Source organism: Amblyomma maculatum, chromosome 6 (assembly GCF_055883805.1).
Source record: "Amblyomma maculatum isolate TAMU_Amacu chromosome 6, ASM5588380v1, whole genome shotgun sequence".
Taxonomy (NCBI): Eukaryota; Metazoa; Arthropoda; class Arachnida; order Ixodida; family Ixodidae; genus Amblyomma; species Amblyomma maculatum.
In genome coordinates, this window is record NC_139349.1 from 86,090,975 (window position 1) to 86,111,403 (window position 20,429).

Below are 20,429 nucleotides of genomic sequence, written 5' to 3' on the forward strand. Positions count from 1 at the left end.
CTTTTTTGCCGGGGCACGCGCAACAAAGGGAAGGATCTCGCTCGTTGGTGTTAAAACAAAGGGGAAAACGCGTGCTGCCACTGGCGTCGCTGGTTTTCGAAGAAGAAAAGAGCATTTATTTGTGTCTTCTCTTCTCACATCCTCAGTCAACGCGCTGCGGGAACAGTTAATAAAAAATAAAAAAAAGCGCGGTGTAAGGTGCTCGCGCGCCACGCGTAGAACAAAGAGGCCGAAAGCGCAGGGAGGAGGAAGGAAGGAGAGAGAGAACGGTGGAAATGGAAGCCCGAGCGGAAGGAGGTCGGTCGGTCGTGTGTGTGTGTGTGCGTGAGTACATGCGACAAGCGCGGAAACGCGCGCGAGATGCAAAAGAACTGTTCTGAGCGAGCTTTGTTTCGCTCGCTTCCTTCCGCGCGTGGTGCAATGCAACCGCCAGACGCCGCGGGTTCGCTAGCCACCCGTGGAAAATTTAAAAAAAAAAAGAAAAAAAAAAAGCAGTGCTACCGTCCTACCTCATCGCAAAACTCGTCGCGGGTAAACGCTCGACGTGGTATCGGAGACGCGTGAGCAAATGGGGATTCAGACATTACAAGACAAGAAAACACCGGGGAGTAACAAGAGGGATCTGCGGGCAATTTTCGCCCACTGGTGAGATTTTTCAACCTGCAAATAGTTATTTGTACACGGCAGTCTTTGTATTTCTGCTAACTAGAGCTCAGCATTCGGTGGGAGAGATTCGGTATATCAACGGCATTGGAGGTGTAATAGCTCCACATCGCACCCTACAATGCATCGAATGGAACAACCCGCTGCGACAACTATCAGGTACTGCATTCTGTTGCCCAGCTGCGCGTTTGGCATGTGCGACAAGTGCGCTTCCGCAGATGATGATGATGTTCAGGGACATACCCTTTGAAACGGGTCGGCACCAGAACTGAGCAAACGCAAAAGCGCCGTGTAGCGTGACTTTGATGGGCCTTTACGTATACCTCTCACGTAGACAATGTGCGAAGTTCCCCGCAATATGTCTTCCTCCGATAGCGTGCCCAGATAAACAATGGCAAAAGTTTGGTTTATGGGCTCTAACGTCCCAAAGAGACTCGGGTTATGACAGACCGCAGTTTTTCAGAAATTGTTTGCTACGGGTAAGCATGGCAGCGGAACAGCCCTACCATTCCTTCCTACCAAACTTCCCCTCCATAAATGCGTAAGTGCTCGGACCTTGACATTAGCGCACCGCTCACTTAATCCAGAATAAAACATAAGCATATGCCGCCATCCGTCCCTTCAGTTCATAGTGCTGCCCGAAAAAGAAAAAATCGCCCCCGCAAAGAAACATATAGGACGACACGCGATCCACGCGCCACATCTCGGTTAGCAGGAAAATGCCCTGCCGGCCTCTCAGTTATCTGAGACTGTCAGCTCTGCAACGTATCCGTTGCGAAGCGGCGTTTACAGCGGAAGAGCACATCCAACTACTACGCCTGTGATGACACTCGAGAGATTCGTGTTTGCTGTATGTAGCCTGGTTATGCTCTGCGTGTTATTCTCTGGAGCGTTCCACGTTGGCGGGGTACTGCACGGAGTAAGACGACGTCAAAATTAACCCATGACACGTTAGGAAACTCGCAAGTATTACTTCCACCTGTGAATAGCGCATGGACGAAATAGGTGCGGCACATATTCGCACAGCGGGCATTTTCTTGCCAATGTCTCCCCGGGGAGGGAAAAAAAAGAACTAAAGCCGAGGAAACGGGCCGTATATTGCGCCCATGGCTGCGTTTCGATGGAGGCGAAACGAAGTCCGTGTGCTGTGCGATGTCAGTTGTTCTTGTGGCTGTAGGAAGAAGGAAATGCACGGGCCTCCTACTGGCTCTGTAGCTGAGCCACCTCAGCTGCCTCGTGCGGACAGAAGAGAGAAGGTAGAGTAGAAAGAAAAAGAAAAGAAAGAGCGCGCCGCAACAGCCGCCGTCCACTACCTAAGCGGTGGCGGGTGCAATGACGGCCTACAACAGATAAAAATTCGGTGGCTGGCTAGCCCCCGCCGCAAGCGGCGTTGACCTACCGTCCCAGCGCCGTAGGGCCAGGAACTGCCACTCTTCACCACCTCCTCACCCGCGATGTCAGCGCACGTTCAAAATTCCCAGGTGGTCGACTACGGCTCCTCTTTAGTCGACCACCTGGGAATTTTGAACGTGCGCTGACATCGCGGGTGAGGAGGTGGTGAAGGGTGGCAGTTCCTGGCCCTACGGCGCTGGGACGGTAGGTCAACGCCGCTTGCGGCGGGGGCTAGCCAGCCACCCTCCACTACGGCTCCTCTTTCGACTTTCACTCCCACCTTCCTCCCTTCCCTTTACGGCGCGGTTCAGGGGTCCACAGAAAACAAGTGAGACAGTTACCGCGCCTTCCCCTTCCTATAAATCAATCAGGTCGTCGAAATTACTCCGCAGCGCTCCACTACGGCTCTCTTTCTCTCTCTCCACTTCCACTCCCTTCCATTACGGCGCGGTTCAAGTGTCCGCAGAAACAAACTAGTGTGACAGATGCGCCTTTTGCCTTCTTGTGAACCAATTATTATAGATATGTTGAGTTGCGAAACGGGGCCGCCTTTTATGCCGCCCTCAAATCGCGCTACACAGAATCGAACGTCGAATAAAGACCTGCATCTATCAACTGCGAAGACGCCCTGCAATTCACGAAGCTAGAATCAAATAAGGACGTTTCATAGGAACGAGTAATTCAGGCAGCGAAAATCAGAGACGAAAGATAAGCAAGCAAAGGAAGGAAAATGAAGTAGGTAGTAAAAATCAGCGGAAGTAATCCACGCACCGAACATTCCGTAAAGAACAGAAATAACCTGTCCCGACTAGGTGCGTCCTCGTGCTGTCGCATGCTAACGCTTACAAAAGCTTGACGAATAGTTTGCGGAGGAAGGCTCCAGAAATTTCGACTACCTCGGGTTCTGTAACATACGGGCAACTTGCTTTTCGCCTCCATCGAAAAGCTACCTCCGCGGCCGGGATTCGAATCCGTGTCCCTGGGTTCAACAGTCGAGAGCTCTAATCATGTGTACACGCCATTGCTGCTCTTTTAATTACTAATCACATGTTTCGAGCCTATATTATTTTACAAATGCTTATCAGCATCGTATGGTAAGCTACCAGACATTGATGTAAAGCGCCACTTAACATCAGGCAGTACACACGCACCTGCGTGGCCTAGGGATAGCGTATCTGACTCGGGATTCAAAGGTTCCGGGTTCGAATATCCTCCTTCCCAAGGTCACGAACTCTGTGCCCCCATTGCCAGCGCCGGATTTTCTGCAGAAAGGGGAATTTAACGCTGTGCAAGCAAAAAGTCAAATAGCTGCAGGAAGGCTTCTTATGGTAAGCTGTCGAAATGCGGCGGAAAGAAAGTCAAGAAAATTTGCAATATCATACGCCTCGCACAGACTGAACAAAACAAATACCGAGTTGAATATAAAGTACGGGAAAAGGGGGCAGAGACACTGACACCAGACTATAGGTGCGTGGCGCCCAACGTGCCCGACCTTGTCACTGATTCGCACCCATGGTTTCAGCGGCCTTCCCAAGGCAAGCGACCCCCGCGCCCACCAAGGTCTCGTCCGGACAGACACAGCCCCCCCCCCCCCCCCTTTTTTTTTTTTTCTCTCGGATCAGGCGCAGTTTGCCGTGCATACTGCAAATCCTTCGGCACTCCCACCCCTCGACTCATCATTAAACGTCTTAAGATACAAAATACTCACCGAAATTAACGACGAGAAAGCTTCGCCTTCAAGACTCAAAGTGAAGCCTCAGCAGCAGCCCAGGGCAATCCATTCAATCCACACAGTGAAGCGGTTGTGCTTCGATGAACGATCACCGATGAGTTGAATAAGGAGCACTTATATGCGGCCCGAAAACGGAAGCGGGCCACCGAAAGCGGCGTAGGTTGAGTTAACGCGGCACTGTTGACGAGGTAGCCACACGCACGACGGGCGGATCAGTAGTTCCTCTTCAATGAGGCATCGAAAAACGAGTTGTCGAACGTTTCATCCGATGTCGACGCAAATCCCGACGAGACGGTAAACACGAGAGTGGACGCCGCATGCACGTATACACACACACAGATGGACACAAAACACCCGTTGTCGTTGCGACCCGCTAAGTGAACGAGTATGCGAACCCGCGCGGATCCTATCAAGACGACGCAACCAACCGCGTTCTGCGTGCGCGCACCGCTGGCACCGCCGAGCGCAACGCGAATGACGCCCGCGCGCCGCCAGACATTCATCCGCGCCAACCGAGAGAGAGGGAGAAAGAAAGGCACGAGAGAAAGAGGAGCTGCGAAAGAGAACTTTGTGGAATAAAAGAAAGGAAAGGCAGATGCGGAGAGAGGAAGTGAAAGGGAGAGAGACAGGTGGAGAGGAGGGGGAAAGAGATGCCATCGGCGGCAGATAGCCGGCGGCGGAGCAGCAGCACCAACGAAGGGGGGCCCCCGCTTCGTCCAGCGGGAAAACAACAGAAACGATGAAACAGAAAAGGCAAGACAGACAACATGAGGAACATATATATATCTATATATGTATATATATATTTTTTTTTTTTCGCCGAGGCCGAGCGTCAGCGAAAGAGCGCAAAAACCGACGCTCTCGTCGCATACGTTACCCGTACACGGCAGGCAAGAAGCGATAGTTTTTTCCAGACACAAGCGTGAGATGTGGCTCTCGAGGCCGGTTAAGTGTTCCAGGTCGTAAGAAAACATCGAGTAAAATAACAAAAGAAGAAAGTATGAGGGCAGTTGAAGCGCGTTTAACGCAGTCTCTTTAACGGCGGCAGCGCTGGCTCGCTCCGAGGACGCCGAGACTCACCAAAAATGCGAGCAGCGCGATCTCCCACGTCCGCGCGCCGCTTTAAAATCTCCCGAGAAGGAATATGGGAGAAAAAAAAAAAAAATGAAATGAGCCCACGCATCCTCTCTTCGTCCTCACACCTCTGCAAAATGTCGACCCCTTTGGCAACAACAAAAAGCCCTCTTTCGCCACTGGCCCCGTTTCTTTAATCGCGACCTTAGTTAAAATACGCGCGCAATGGGAAGCATGTGAGGCGGGGGGAGTGGTGCTGATGGAGGAACGTCAGGAGGTGCCCGGCTATCTGACGCGATTGCGAAGCAACTTGTGCTGGCCATGGTTTCGACGGCGGAGGAAGGAAGGGAAGCCGTTATTTTCGCCAGGAAATGAAGGGGGTGGGGTAAGAAGGAGGGAGGGGGGGCGAATTTGCTCTCTCGGTGCCGTCATTATAAAATTAACGAGAATGAAAAAAAAAAAAAAAACGATTGCTAAAGGAAAATTCGGACAGAGACCAAGCGACGGCGGTCGTCCGCCTATAAAATGGGAGCGCGGCAAAGTGGTTCGTATGTGCGTTCGCCTACGTTGAAGTATATGGGCCTGACCCAGTATTCGCGCGTATATCCGGAAAAAAAGATTTCGGACAGGAAGGACATAAACAGACGAGCCATATACGTGGAGCACAGCTCACTGCTCGGCCGCCCGCGATTTTCACAAGTGGGTCGGGTGTGAGCGAGCAAGGTCAGACCGCGTGACCAAGCTCGATGGGTGCCAAAGAGCCGAGAAAACGGCGAAAACAGATGGGGAGGAGGTCAGGAAACGATCTGAGGAGCTTCGCGCAGTTTGCGCCATTAAGCAGGAGCTTCAACGCGAGTCGGCGATCGTCCGAGCAAAATTTATAAAACGCGCTGAAAAGTACCGAACAACTTTACTCTGAGTAGGTTGGAGCGAGAGTGGGTGATTAGCCCAGGCTAATGATAATTGGGAAACTTAAGCGATGAAGTGATCAGTGATCGAGCAGTTCCCCGCTAGACGAGTTAGCGCAGAGTGGTGCAAGAGCAAGTGAAGAGTGGTTACGGAGTTCGACTGCTGAACCCAAGGAGGCGGGATCGAATCCCGGCCTCTACGACCGCTTTTCGATGGAGGCGAAAAGCAAGGCACCCGTGTGCTGTGCGATGTCAGTGCACGTTAAAAAACCAAGCGGGCGAAATCTCCAGAACTCTCCCCTATTGGGGCGTTAAACCCGACAAACCAACCACCAACCAACCAAAGAACGGAGAGAGGCTGCTGCAGAACAGTGGCAGGAGAGGTTAGTGAGCTACACCAGACTCCGCAGCAACCATTGCGCTGTGATTATGCGCAGGCGCTGGCGTGGGCGATACGGAAAATTACTTCCAAGCCAGAGTTCCGGGAAACCGTGGCACACCGTAGTCGAACAAAGCGACATCACTACTGTCTTTTTCCGCCTACGCGCACGATAAGGCTGCGTGTATGTAGCCGGAGACGTCTGATCCTTCAATCAATACGGGGGCACACATGGGCCCCTTATCTATGGGAGACACAATTCAGGGCCTCGGACCATAACCGAGCGCGATGATAAGAACAGGAGAGAGACTTAATCCATGCTTTCATCAATGCCAAATTGAAATGTTCCGCCACAAGTTATATCTGCTTCAACCAGTAAAACTCATATTAGCGCGCGCGCGCGCGCGCGTGTGTGTGTGTGTGTGTGTGTGTGTGTGTGTGTGTGTGTGTGTGTGTGTGTGTGTGTGTGTGTGTGTGTGTGTGTGTGTGTGTGTGTGTGTGTGTGTGTGTGTGTGTGTGTGTGTGTGTGTGTGTGTGTGTGTGTGTGTGTGTGTGTGTGTGTGTGTGTGTGTGTGTGTGTGTGTGTGTGTGTGTGTGTGTGTGTGTGTGTGTGTGTGTGTGTGTGTGTGTGTGTGTGTGTGTGTGTGTGTGTGTGTGTGTGTGTGTGTGTGTGTGTGTGTGTGTGTGTGTGTGTGTGTGTGTGTGTGTGTGTGTGTGTGTGTGTGTGTGTGTGTGTGTGTGTGTGTGTGTGTGTGTGTGTGTGTGTGTGTGTGTGTGTGTGTGTGTGTGTGTGTGTGTGTGTGTGTGTGTGTGTGTGTGTGTGTGTGTGTGTGTGTGTGTGTGTGTGTGTGTGTGTGTGTGTGTGTGTGTGTGTGTGTGTGTGTGTGTGTGTGTGTGTGTGTGTGTGTGTGTGTGTGTGTGTGTGTGTGTGTGTGTGTGTGTGTGTGTGTGTGTGTGTGTGTGTGTGTGTGTGTGTGTGTGTGTGTGTGTGTGTGTGTGTGTGTGTGTGTGTGTGTGTGTGTGTGTGTGTGTGTTGTGCAGGCGCGCAGTGTTTTCCACTGTCCGGGACAGAAGTAGCTTACACAAGTGCATGCACATATATATATATTGTGAAAGAAGGCCAGGTCGAGACGCCAAAGTCGTAACGGCAAAGCAAGGTACGCCGTGTCAGCGTTTTAATCTGATGGTGAACCCAGGCGCGTGCTGGAGCCGGCGCCGCGGGACGATGACGATGGTATGTACAAAAGAAAGAAGATCCGTGGAAGGCTATATATATATATATATATATATATATATATATATATATATATATATATATATATATATATATATATATATATATATATATATATATATATATAGAGAGAGAGAGAGAGAGAGAGACGGGCTGCGTTTTCCGCTTTTCGGGACAGGAGAAGGGAGAAACTATCTTCTTTCGCGCGAATCAAGGAAAACAAACACACAGCGCTTCGTCGAGACATATTGCGCCGCCTGCGTTTCGTAATTTCAACATGATGTTTTCCGGCCATTTATTATTTTCTGACGCCTAAACCAAATCGAAATGCGTACAACGGCTCGGGAACATCTATAAGGCGCTGCCACCACGAAGGCTGCTTTCCCGTGTTTATTTCTGGCGCAATTGCACTTTCCATTTACACCTACATTATATGACTCAATGTGCGTGCGTTAAGGCTATCGATCGGCAGCCTAAGGAAACACTTGAGTGGATTTCTGGTGACGCTGCATGTCACAAATGACAGTTATTTTTGTTTACTTTGGCGTAGGGATTAAGTGAAGACAACGGCTCATCGGGATTTACTTCAAGTGTCTGCATGCATTGAGTGTACTAAACAGTGCTGATCTGTAGTTCTTTGATGTAAAATGCCGCGGAATCAGAATGTCTTGACTTGTGTGAGTCACCGAAATAATTATTCGTTTCGGCAGAAAATCAAATTTGAGTCATAGGGAAAGAATCTTGTGGCCTCGGACTTATATATGAGAACAGGTGCAGAATATAAGACGCGGCGATATGTAAATCGATTGGGACATCACTCACTAACAGAAAGAGCATTGCTGCATGCGCATATCACGTGATTTTCAGGAATAGTAAAACAGCTTTAAATATCACAAAACGTCAGTGCTCGTTTGCATCTCGCTTCAAATACGCTATTGGATTATTTGAAGACGGCTTCCGCGGCATACCAATACTATATAGTGATAGGGACAAATATGAAATAGGTACGTGAATAATGCTAAAGATTAACTTTCACAAGAGAAAAAAAAAATAGTAGTTGCCTTAAGAGCGCGATAGCATCTTTAACACCGCCTTGTCAGTCGGCGAATTTTTCTTTTCTTTTTGCATTGAGAGAGTGGCAAAGAGTTTGGCAAAGTGTAAACGTCTCCAGTTTGCTTGCTTGATTTTGGGGGAAAAGAAGCCGCGGTATATATGCCTCATTTCTCAGCGGACATCAATGAACGGCAATTTGAAATACATATGTCCTCGGTTTGAATCCCTGTCGCAAACTATACAGCCTCCAACCTAACTATAAGATGGATGCTAATTGGGAAGCGAAATGGTATACATGGCACCGCCCTAAACGCTGCACAAAAAAGCGGTTGCGTCACGTTTTGGTATGAAATCATGTTCGCATTTTTTGAGTACCGTTTTTCTTAATTCTGGGTTACGGCGAAGCATTTTCGACCGGCGCGCGTCAAAATACAGAAGACTGGGACAGATGTGCAGTTTTGGGGTGCGAAAATCGTGGAATTGATTGTGTAAGTGTGCACACATTGCATTCGAAGTTGTACAAGTTACAGTAGGACACAGCTAAAGAAAAAAGCACCCTGTGCCCCTCGGAGACACCCCCCCCCCCCTCCCCCCGCAGAAATGGTGCAGACTGATCCTATAGTCAATACTTCTCCTCAATCTGCTATTGCAACAGCGCATGCAGGGTGTGAAGACCATATTAAAGAGAGTTCAGGTCTCTCAATCTGATTATCCGCGGCGCCGTGAAGGTCCACGTACCGATGCCACTGCCTACAGGGATCATATGCCGCTCATTTATTGACTTGCATCTGAGTATATATTAATCTGGAATCAATTCAGTCTTCAACATCACAACATTCAACACAAAGTTAATAATTAAAGCCCTGTTAGGAGTAAAACGAATCGCCCAATAGATCTAGTAGGGATCGCCTTATAGTATACTTTACGTAAAGATGAGGTATGTGGTCGGTGGTTCACAGTGCCCCAAGAACGGAAGCAAAGCGCCGGTATTTACGCCTCTTCGTATTTTTCTTGGGCGCTTTTATTTGCTTCGAATTTCCACGCTATCACGAGGATATCCGAAAGCCGAAAAAGAGAAAAGAAGGCCGGAAAGGTGTCCCATGGATCGAGTGACTCTAGACGGCGACGCATTATAGGCGCGGTGGAAAATTTCTGCGCATCCTCCCACGCCGCAGCGTGCAGGTGACAGACCCTGGCGAATTACCGAAGGGTAAATAGAGAGACACGCACAGCAAACGCACGAAAAGGACAGAAACGTCGATTGAGCTTCCCGTTGCAAATGGGCCGCTCATTACCGGTCGCGTGCCCCATTCGCTCAGGCGCGTTTCCTCCCGTTATTCGGAACTTACTACGGCCCGTTTGGCTGGGTGCTTCGATCAGATCCGGGCCGCTATATACATGCAGATCCACAAAGTGACACACATACCGCCAAGGTGAGAAGGAAAAAGAGATAGAAAAAAAAAATAGACGACGAAGGGTTCAAGTATGCGCTTGCGCGCGCGCATACGCATGCGCGCACAACGCTCGAAGCGCGCACGCATAAAGGATCGCACTTGCAGCCTTTGGCGAGGGCGTGCCCTGATTTCTGAATGGAAGACGGCCCTCTGAGGAAATTTACCACGCTCGACACTGTTGCCGCACCATCCGGGCGTGCTAGCATGAATAAAGACCCAACCTCATCAAAGGGAGACCGGCCAAATAGCGCAGCTGCGCTTTTTTGCATGGTGAGCTTATGAGGCTTTATGAGCGCTTAATATGCGAGAAAGACTTCAGCCTGAAAGCAGGGCTGCTAAAAGGTACGAACAAAAGCGGAGCAGGCTCGTGTAGACTTTTCCGCACTTATCCTCACCCTTTCACTGCAGGTCATCGCTAAGCGGTGGCGTTGCACCCATCCATGATAGATCCCCACGGTGTGTGCATTCCAGCAAAGTACACGTTTTCCCATAAGCTGGTACGCATCTTACTTGGGATCAAGCACCGGAATATCAACATCGTCACTTCATTACCCATATGATTTGGTTTGGTTTGGTTTGTGGAGTATAACCTCCGAAAGCGATTTAGGCTATGAGAGACGCCGTAGTGGAGTACTCCGGAAATTTCGACCACCTGGGATTCTTTAACGTGCACTGACGTCGCACAGTACACGAACGCCACTCTGTTTCACCTTCATCGCAACGCAGGCGCCGGCTCATTACATGTAAAGCGGAAATTTGGGCGAGTTGGTAAGGAATCATTTTGCCCACAGCGCACGCAGACGCTAGTCTTTCGTCTTGTCCGCGTGCTCAGTGAGCACAAGAAAAAAAAAATAAAAATAATAATATTACACATATACAGAATGTGTGTGTTTTTTAGAATGCCTAGAATTACAAAAAAAAAAAATAAATAAAATAAAAGTAACTGACTTTAGATTTATTTTAGCCACGGGGCTGTATTGGGGGCAGCGGCGGACACCACAAGAGGCAGAGTGCTTCAATCATTTAATTATTTTCGTTTATTATACTTATAAAAAGAAGGGAGGGGGGGGGGGGGCAAACACAAAAATAAAACTGGGAAAATACGGCAGGGACAAAGTTAAATAACACCTTGATGTGCAAAGTTAGCTATAGCTCCGAAAAATAATGCCGGCAATATTTGCGGGAAGGTGACTGCAGTCTTGTGAGGTACGCGGCAAGAATGACCAAAAAATATATATATTTGGTGCTACATGAATCGAAACCGACTTTGTGAAGATGGTCAGTGCTATGGTATGCATAAAACGGCTGAAGGATATAAGGCGATCGCGCAGTATGGGATGATGGTACCAGTTATGAAACAATGCGATACGAGGCACTTTTCGATGAAGTGGTAGCGATGGAAAGAAAGATTTCATAGTAGATATATGTTTGAAATGGTAAGAAATGCATGAAACGCACGGAGCTTTGAGCAATCTCGAAAACAGTACTATGATTGTCATAACAAGTAGGATCCCAGATTGAAGTTGCATATTCCAGTTTGGAGCGAATTGAACTATATACAAAATTTTCAGAGACAAAGGAATGTTGAAAAAGTTGCGACTTAAGTAACCTAGCATGCCATTAGCATTGTAATGTACTCAATATGACAAGAGCTAACGCTGGTCCTCCAAATAATATATCCAAGGGTAAATTAGTTGAAGATATTGTAGCGCGCGTTGCAAGGTTCACAGATGTCAGCCTGATAGGCGGCTTCACATTGTACCACAGCTCAGATCGCTTTGCCAATGCGCGCAGACAACGAACCGCTGCTCAGCCGTGTGGCTCTCAGGTGATTCCAGCAGAGTGTCGAAAAATATGTGGGCGGAGCGGTCTACGTCACACACGCTGTGTTACTGTGTGCAAAGCGCCTATGTGGGTGACGTTTGTGGGCCTTGTGACGCGCGCTACATTTTTTTAACGTTTTATAAAGGAATTTTTTCTTGTATATACTACTTGGAGGACGAGATCCAATTATGCAAATGCAATACACACCTTACAATAAAAATTAAATAGTTAACATATTAATTAATTAGCGAACTGATTAAAGTAGCTTCCTCTTTCCTGGTGTCCGCCGCAGCCTCCAATATAGCTCCATGCAGGGCTAAAATAAATCTGAAACCAGTTACCTTTGTTACGTTTGTCTAAAAAGTTTATACCTCCTAAAGAAACAGTGGTGCAGTGGTTAGGGCGCTCGAATGTATATGTCCAAGGATGCGGGATCGAATCCCCGCCACGGCGGCTGCTTTTCGATGGAGGCGAAAAGCAAGGCGTCCGTGTGCTGTGCTGATGTGACCAGGTAACCCGGTTGCGGAGGCAAGGCGTGGAGCGGCGCATAAAACGCCAGACAGCTTGGACTACAAAACAAACGAGAACTTCAACGAGACAACTTGTCACGCGCTACCACACGCCACCCCTGAAAGGGACAGCTCCAACTGAGAAATGAAGCCTTAAATACTGCCCTCATGATGGAAAATCTCCGGCTTCTCTGCAATGTATGATACTCGGGAGCGAAATGCATTACCTTTTGCTCTGCTAGAGATTCTACTTTCAACCGGGTACTCATTGTACACACAGACGCACTTTTCGGCAAAAGCATTCTTAAGAGATAAGCGCCAGATTTTATTACAGAAATGAAAGTATTTTGTGACCTTTGCGGCACACCTCTAAGAGCAGAGTAGCTAGCTCCCATGCACCTATTTCGGTTTTCGCATGGCGTATAATACCGGTGTAACTCAGATAGCAACCGCGTTTTAGAACACCGATGTAGTCCGCCCAATTCACCCCCTTCCCCGAATTGGGAAGTCGAAAGTGCGCGCAAATTCCACACACTGCTGGCTCCGACCGAGCTTCTTCCGTGGAAAATACTTCTGAATGCAATTACCCTCGATCTTACATAGAACAAACTGGTATACGCAATGCTGCAGCTTATTTCGTGGACGCAAGAAAAAGACAACCAAAACCATAGTGCCCAGGATATCAAGCTCCATCGTATTCTACGCTTCCAAAGCTAAAGATGCCACGGCAAAGTGTGCGCTGACCACGTGCTGGGCACTGGCTGTACTGTCAAAGTTCAGGCTTAGTATTGTGTTGTCGTTTTTCCTGGCTTTGAAAACGCTGAAACAAGGTGAAAACCTTCCTCGCTTTTGAAGGGCGCTAAGTTCGTATGTTGGAGCGCTATGGACCCACCAGTGCGAGGCAAGTCTAGACAAGATATTTTAGTTAAAACAGAAGACGTCGTTCACTTGAGAGAAAAACGAATAACAAGATAAGTGCAAAAGAGAACCCGTTCGATGTATTGACGTTTCATACTTCTATGAATAATATACAGGCCTGTGATTCTACTCGCAAAGTTTTAGTTCCTAGCGCGCGCCGCATATTACAAAAAAAAAAAAAAAAGACGATTGACACAGTGGTCTTCCCTCATGCAGAAGTGTTTGATGAAGATGTTACCGCACGAAAGTGATGTAGAGTAGGGCATGTTTTTTTCAACATAAGGCACGGTCACAGTCAGTGGGCTGCACGGTTATCTTAATCTTAAAGGTTTATTCCTAAATGTTTATCGACGCACTGATCTGTCACATATTACGAAGGCGACGGCACCCAACGGTCGCCTATCGTCGTAGTGTGAAGTTCTGCGGCCCCGCGACGCCGATGAAACTGATCAGCGGACGGTCGTCCGATCTGTTTTGGTGATCGGAGGCCGAGCGAGAATTTGACACCCGATGAGTGAACGGCCTGATCAGCTGCGCTTGTCTGTAGCTTCACCGTGTCAGAAAAAAGGAAAACAAGAAGCTACACTTTATAAATGCTCCCCCTTGTCATCAGCAATGACCTTAGCGAGAAATATTAGTCGGCGCCGAACTGCCGGCCCGTTCAGCGACGAGTAGGCCTAGCGCGAGTACGCGGGGCTCGGGTGTAGAGTTTCGGCGATTACGGAGCGCGCATTTACAAGCTGAGCGGTTGCGTGTGGCCATCGAGTGTAGTTCTGACAGCAGCGGCTCCAAATCGACCATTGCTTACATCACAAAGCGAGTGCACATTGGGCGGGAAGCGTCGATATGTGACCCTGTCTAGCGAGCGCAGCCGGCAGCTGTCGGCGCCGCTTGTGTGTATACCGGGATACGATGGCGTAACAGGACGCAGGCAGGAGACGTAGCATCCACGGCGCTTCTTGCAGCGCAGTTGTAGTTCGTGAAGAAAAAAACTGGCAGTGGCTTAGCTCTGGTAAATTGCGTTAGCAATGGCCGCATGGCTACGCTTGTGTGTTCGCTTGTGGCGTAGCTTGTGTGATTCGATAGTTTGGCTATAGAGTAACACATGACACACAATGGTTACGACTGTTTCCGGCTATTCTTCAGGGCGCTGTCTTTGCTTGGTGGCATTGCGGTGTTCCTGAGCAGTCATGTGTTCATCAGTAGCCGACGAGGTGGAAGCACTCGGAGAGCTAAAACGTAGTTGCCGAGCTTCATCTTGTGCACAACGCTTAGCACGACGTTCTTCGCATTCTTCCACTGTCTCTTGTATACGTTGTCGCTTCCTTGCCGAAGCTTGTCGCCAACACCTATCTTTAGGAGCCTGCGTAGCAAAGCAATCACGGCGAGGCCGAAGCAACAGCGAACCATCTGTTCGGCGCGGCAGCGGCGCCGCTGCAGCGCGCGGCACGCCGACGGTGCCGCCATCTGACGGAGCCCGGCTGAAGCGGTCGCTGTTCAAGGTCAAGCGTGGCGTCCGCCGGGGATACGCGACGGCACAAAACCTGGGGCCCTATTCTCGATAATTCGAAATTTTGTTCAAATTGTGACGTACGCGTGACGTGTGCAGTAGGACGGCGCCATGTTACGTAAGCATACAACCGGGTTACGCACTCTGAAGAAAAAGCGCGGTGTCGTCTGCTACTAAATATTGGCGCCAAGTATGAAAAACGACGATGTTCCTGCAGGAACCGTGCCGCTGCGATGCATTCCGCGATTCGGAAGCCTCGGATTGCAATGAGGCTAGTGAAGTATGCTGTTGCGTTGCGGTATTGTGTCATGACATACTTGCGGTCGAACATTCGGCATCAGCTACGCACGGAAAGGCTGCGCGAGTTTCTGCGCAAGAGCAAGAACGGTAACGGAACATTCGCAGTGGTGCAAAATGGGAGCGGAAAGTAGCATTGTTGTTCAATAAGCGCCGATGACCTCTCACGTTCACTTATCAGCGGCTTTTAAATGAAGGAACTAAAACGTTTAAGGACTTGGTCGTAAACAGAAGGAATCAACAGATTTGCAAAGTAGCTCCAGCACTAACGAAGAGGCGCCGGCGCAGCCGGCATTGTGATGTCTGAGGACAACGCCCGCAGTCTCAAAGTATCAATTACTGTTATCTACTGGTTGTGCTACTCACCTTTTTCGAAAAGCCGCGTTATGACCAGCTACCGTCAGGTCACCAAGTCTGCTAAAATTTCTAACATATTGTGTCGGCATAAATTGTTTAGAGCGCGGAAAGCAGCGCAGAGAGAGAGATAGAAAGAGAGTCTTCCACACACACACACACACACACACACACACACACACACACACACACACACACACACACACACACACACACACACACACACACACACACACACACACACACACACACACACACACACACACACACACACACACACACACACACACACACACACACACACACACACACACACACACACACACACACACACACGAAGTAGAAGGCATACGCTGGGCTTCACACCGTAGTCGGTTAAATTTCCATGCGCTGGCGTGCGAAAGGCTCTTGCGAGACCGAAAGACGTCCGAGAAAGAGAAACAGAAGAACGGAATAGCAGGAAGGTTAATTAGGCGATGCCCAGGCTACCGTACAAGTGCAGAGGGAGATAAACGGAGAATGAAAGCGAAAGATGACTGAGGAAATCGTGGTATGAAGCTGGCGGCGCCGCGCGCGCGTATTCCTTACTATCGAAACGGTAAAATGCAAATCAATAAAGGGAGATTATTTTCCAGCTGTATTAAAAAAAGCAATCAACACAAAATATCACTCAACTACATCATATGATTACAGCGTACCGTCATAACATGCACCGGAGTACTTTTTTCTTCTAAAAAATAAGCGAATGGTGAGCCCGCATGCATATTAAAACAAAACTTCATATATAAAACACATCACATGTGGCAAGCCAACATGTGCCATGTACATGGAACATACATTCCTTTATTAAAATAGAAGTTGTGAGTATTTTTGCTTGCTTTTCCCATCGTGGAAAAGCTGCTCAATTCATTAACATTGCAGTAAGTGCGTAGTGCAAGCAAAAAAGGCAGTGTTTAGAGCCAACGTTTAAGACAGTCTTTGGTGATCCCTCGCTGCCTGTCGCGCGAAATTCCTGCGCAGCCATCGAACCATATGACCCCTCAGGTTGCACTCACGAGCCCACCAGGCAGATAATTAGAAAGCATCGCGGTGCTCTCTGAAATACATGGTGGTTTGGTGGGTGCTGTTTAACACAAAGACAAAGAGAAGAAAACACGGGACTGGCTCTTTTATTTCTCTTCTTTTTTTTTCTTTTTTTTTTTTCTTGTCTATGTGTTAAAGAGCGCCCACGAGAACATCATGAACAACCTACAACTCGCCCAATTTCCCCTTCTGTTGCTCTCTGGAATGCCTCATCTCGCGCAGATCAACCGCTTGAGTTAGCGGGCAGCACTGCTGCGTTTCGCAACGACGGCGCGGATCGATGGTTTCTCTATGAGAGCAAAGCATTTGCAACGGGAGAGTAGCTATGACCCTCGTGCGGCTGTAAATTTGCGTCACCACTATTAATCCGCTAAAAGATGACGCAGCTGGAAAGTTCCCTTATGTCGTCGTTGCCGTGCTTTCTGCAATTACAACAAGATGTGTCAGCTTACTTCACCACCCACAAAACTGCCTACCAAACTGCGGTGAGCTAACAGCCGTCTTCACTGCACGTCGAATTCGCCGTGTTTTTTTTTTCGCGGCCGCCTTAGGTGGTTCGAAATGCGGCGCCCCAACTTTAGTTATTTACAGCAATGGCAGAACATCCTTTGCGTAGTGAAACGTAATTTTGACGTCATCATTAAATGTTTATGCATGACGTATTTCCCACCATACAACGTCAGCCAATCAGATTTCAGGAGTCGGCTCTTGACAGTGGGCGGTTCATTTCAGCCCATTCGTAATACAAGCGTAAGTGCATGCTTCCCTTTCCGTCACATATACCTCTGTTTTCCCTCCATACGCAAGGTGAGGCTCGGGAGTCGATCGCAGTCGCGCGAGCGGCTGCGGGGAAGGCGACACGGAGACGGCGGCGACTGGGAGGTTCTCGTTATCTTGCGGGCATGCAGTGAAGCGGAGTCGAATCGTATTGGGTTTTCCGATGACAGAACTGAAGCGGCGGCGGCGGCACATACTTTCGTGCTCTGGCCGCGGCCAGACTGAACATAATTTTGCAAAAATACTTTACCAGCCGAAAGTAATTAAGTCTGACTAACACGCACATATAACAGCAAGTCAAGAGGTACCGCTTCGTTCAAAAGTTTTGTCTGCTCCTCTAATGTCGCAAGGTATGTTCTCGCGTCAAGGCATGCATGTCTGAGATTTACTCTTACTTTTTAGACTAAAAAGAGCGACGACAATAGCTCAGCAATCAGGAACATAACGCTAACCCCTCCCCACTTTTTCGGCGCATGTACGCGCGGAAGGAAACGTTGGACAAGTGACTTTTTATATGCGGGAACGCCTGTTACTAAAACAAGCTAACTCTCATAACGTAAGAATAAATAATATGATTCTGATTGTATGCCTAGATTATACAGCATGAGCGCGTCGATTTCGGCCTCCTCGGCAATCTGTAGACGAGGCCCAAAACAAGTTCGAGGATCACAAAGGTCGCATATTATAGTGAAGGTTTCTCAAAGAAAACAGAAAATGTGAATAAAACATTTTTGCTGAAGAAAGAAAAAAAAACAAAGAAAAAACTCGGTGGCCAACCTTCCACGGCGTGCATGCAAGAGTGCAGCCGACACCGCGAATAGCAGACGACATGGGGATATCTCGTTGTGACGTCAGCGGCCGATGGTTGCCAGACCAGAAAACTGATTCCGATATTAATAATAAAAATTAATTTTAAAACTATCTACTGCACCGAATAAGCTCAAATTACGAGGAATTATAATTTAACGTGTGAGGAGTGAAGTGCAATAATCAGTTTATGCTTAAATGCTAGCTGTCATGACCCCTTTGATGGTGGTTGGCGACAACTCACTATGATGAAGAATACAACCAGAAAGCTCGTTTCATATAACCGAGCCCGGTAATTCCTCCGAACAACTCTATGGGAATCCAGCCATCCTTCTCGAAAGACGTGCCACGATCATGCTTTCAGACAACTTCAGAAACATCGTCATTCGAAGAACAGAAAATTGCAACAGCACAAACATTTAAGGTGGCTAGCTGCCATTCTGTGGCTGCAGCAGGAACCTCGCTCTTGCTTTCCCAGCTCCGATGCAATAAGCGCAAGAGATTCCACGGATCGAACCCTCTATTCACGTGAACCGCTACATGCACAACGGCGGCAGAGACGGCGCAGTCGATCGTGCTCATTGCAACTCATTCTGCAACCGCACGTCGCTCATATATCGGCAACCGAGGTGCAGGCTTCAGTAGCCGTAAGTCCGGAAAGCAACTTCATCGTTCGATGCAAGAGCGCAAGCCTCAATCCCTCAGCAGAACTCGCGGTCATGTGCAACATGTTAGGCAATGTTTCGGAGGCATAAACAAGAAACAAGATAGAGGCGCTCTTCCTTGCTTCAGAAAAAAAAAAAAAAAAAAAAAAAGGTCGCCTTTAATATATACAGGTATAAGCAGTTCCACAGGTCTCCCCACCGGAACTGTAAGTATCGTCTCTTAATTCGGCTGCCTATTTTTGTTTGTTTTATAGGTGGTGAGGACCCTGACTGCTCATTGGAGGGTCAAATTCTAAAGTTAAAGCTCAGCTACTTTGGTCATCTGATGCGAAGGGAGGAGTCGCTGGAGAAAGAATTGATGTTGGGAAAGGTTGACGGCCACCGGAGAAGGGGTAGGCAGCGAAGGAGATGGTTAGATGGCATCCTCGAGGCGCTGCAGATGAAGTTATGCGATGTTAGGAAGATAGTGAGAGACCGGAAAGCGTGGCGTGATATGGTCCATAGGGTCACGAAGAGTCGGACACGACTGAACTGAACTAACTGAGGACTATCTTCGGGTATGCACTGTGACTCTTGAGATGTCGTATTGCGACCAAGGGTACACAGCAATATAGCGCTTATCGGCACACCTCCAGCATTCAAGCCTCCGGACTCCGTGTCCTGCATGCTGTGCTTGCACAGCAGACGCCCGATTGTCGTGCCGTTTATCAGCCGTCGCTGTACTTGACATCGTTCGTCTCGGTAGACACGCGTTTGTCCTAGTGCGTCTGCTATCGCCCGTGGCGAGTACGTGACGCTACATACCTTCCCCTATCGCTTGACAGTTTACAACTTCAGAGCCCACTCTCAAAAGGAAGCTTTAACGAGAAAACATATGCAAGTTCATTTTTCTTGGATGAAATTAGATCCCCCCCAAAAATGAAATTTGCAACAGTTGTTCAAGTTCATGTAAACAATGCATTTCTCGGACTTTTCTTCATTACAAAAAAAAAAAAATGTTTCAGCACAGCTTTCTCACATAATTTTTCTTGTTTTTCGTACCCTTAACGTGAAATGCCGGCCATTTGTTTAAACAACACGCTACCATGCACGTTGCAGGGACGCAGAGTACGAATACTCAGTTCAAAAGAGCAAAGGCTTAGTGAGGCAAAACCAAAAAGATGCCGCAGATGAGCTAGAAACCGGGCGTTACACATGTGTCCTTCTCGTCACACTCCTATGCCCAGATAAAAAAAAAAACGACAGCACTTTGCTTCACGCATCACAATAGGGACGCTCCGTGCCAGGGACAACCAGCCTGAATTGCGCCTCTGGAGGATAAGATACGGACGCGGCTGTCAGCATACACCACACGACGCGGGTGACCTAAAATATTGAAGCATGCTAAGCGTAGACTGAAAACAGCGACAGCTGTTTAACCAGTACAGCGACGCACGTAGAAGCAGCATCGCAGTTGACTTGGCACATATCTCACAAAGCTTCGCTGTATCAACGAGCGGCGGCGGCTTCAGATGCAGACTATATATATCTAAAGTCAGAAAAGATTTAGAACTCCCTCCGCATCACGGTGTAATACACCGGTGAAGCTCCCGCACAGATGGCATCAAAGACCTACTTTACATAGAAGCAGCCCCCTACCAATCCGTCCGGCCTAGGTGTAAAAAAGAAGCAGAAGAGAGCCCGACGTTCAGCAGACGAGAAGTCAAAGAACGCCGGGGATTGCGCGTGCAGGTATCGTCGCGCGCAGGCAGCTGAATAGCCTCGGCAGTGTCATTGTCTCAATGGGAGAGGCGGAC

The 20,429-nt window shown here is 48.6% G+C and overlaps 1 protein-coding gene across 2 annotated transcripts in view; it reads right to left on the reverse strand.

Moving 5' to 3' along the window:
- LOC146186187 (ubiquitin carboxyl-terminal hydrolase 2-like) overlaps positions 1-20,429 on the reverse strand; it is a 223,113-nt gene that overhangs the window by 117,782 nt on the left and 84,902 nt on the right. The window contains exon 1 of one of the 2 annotated variants that reach the window (XM_084607082.1): positions 3,764-4,245. The exons of the other annotated variant lie outside the window; for it this stretch is intronic. The gene's annotated coding sequence lies outside the window, so the exon portion shown is untranslated. Of the gene's footprint in view, positions 1-3,763; positions 4,246-20,429 lie in introns of those variants that run through there. 2 annotated transcript variants of the gene reach the window in all.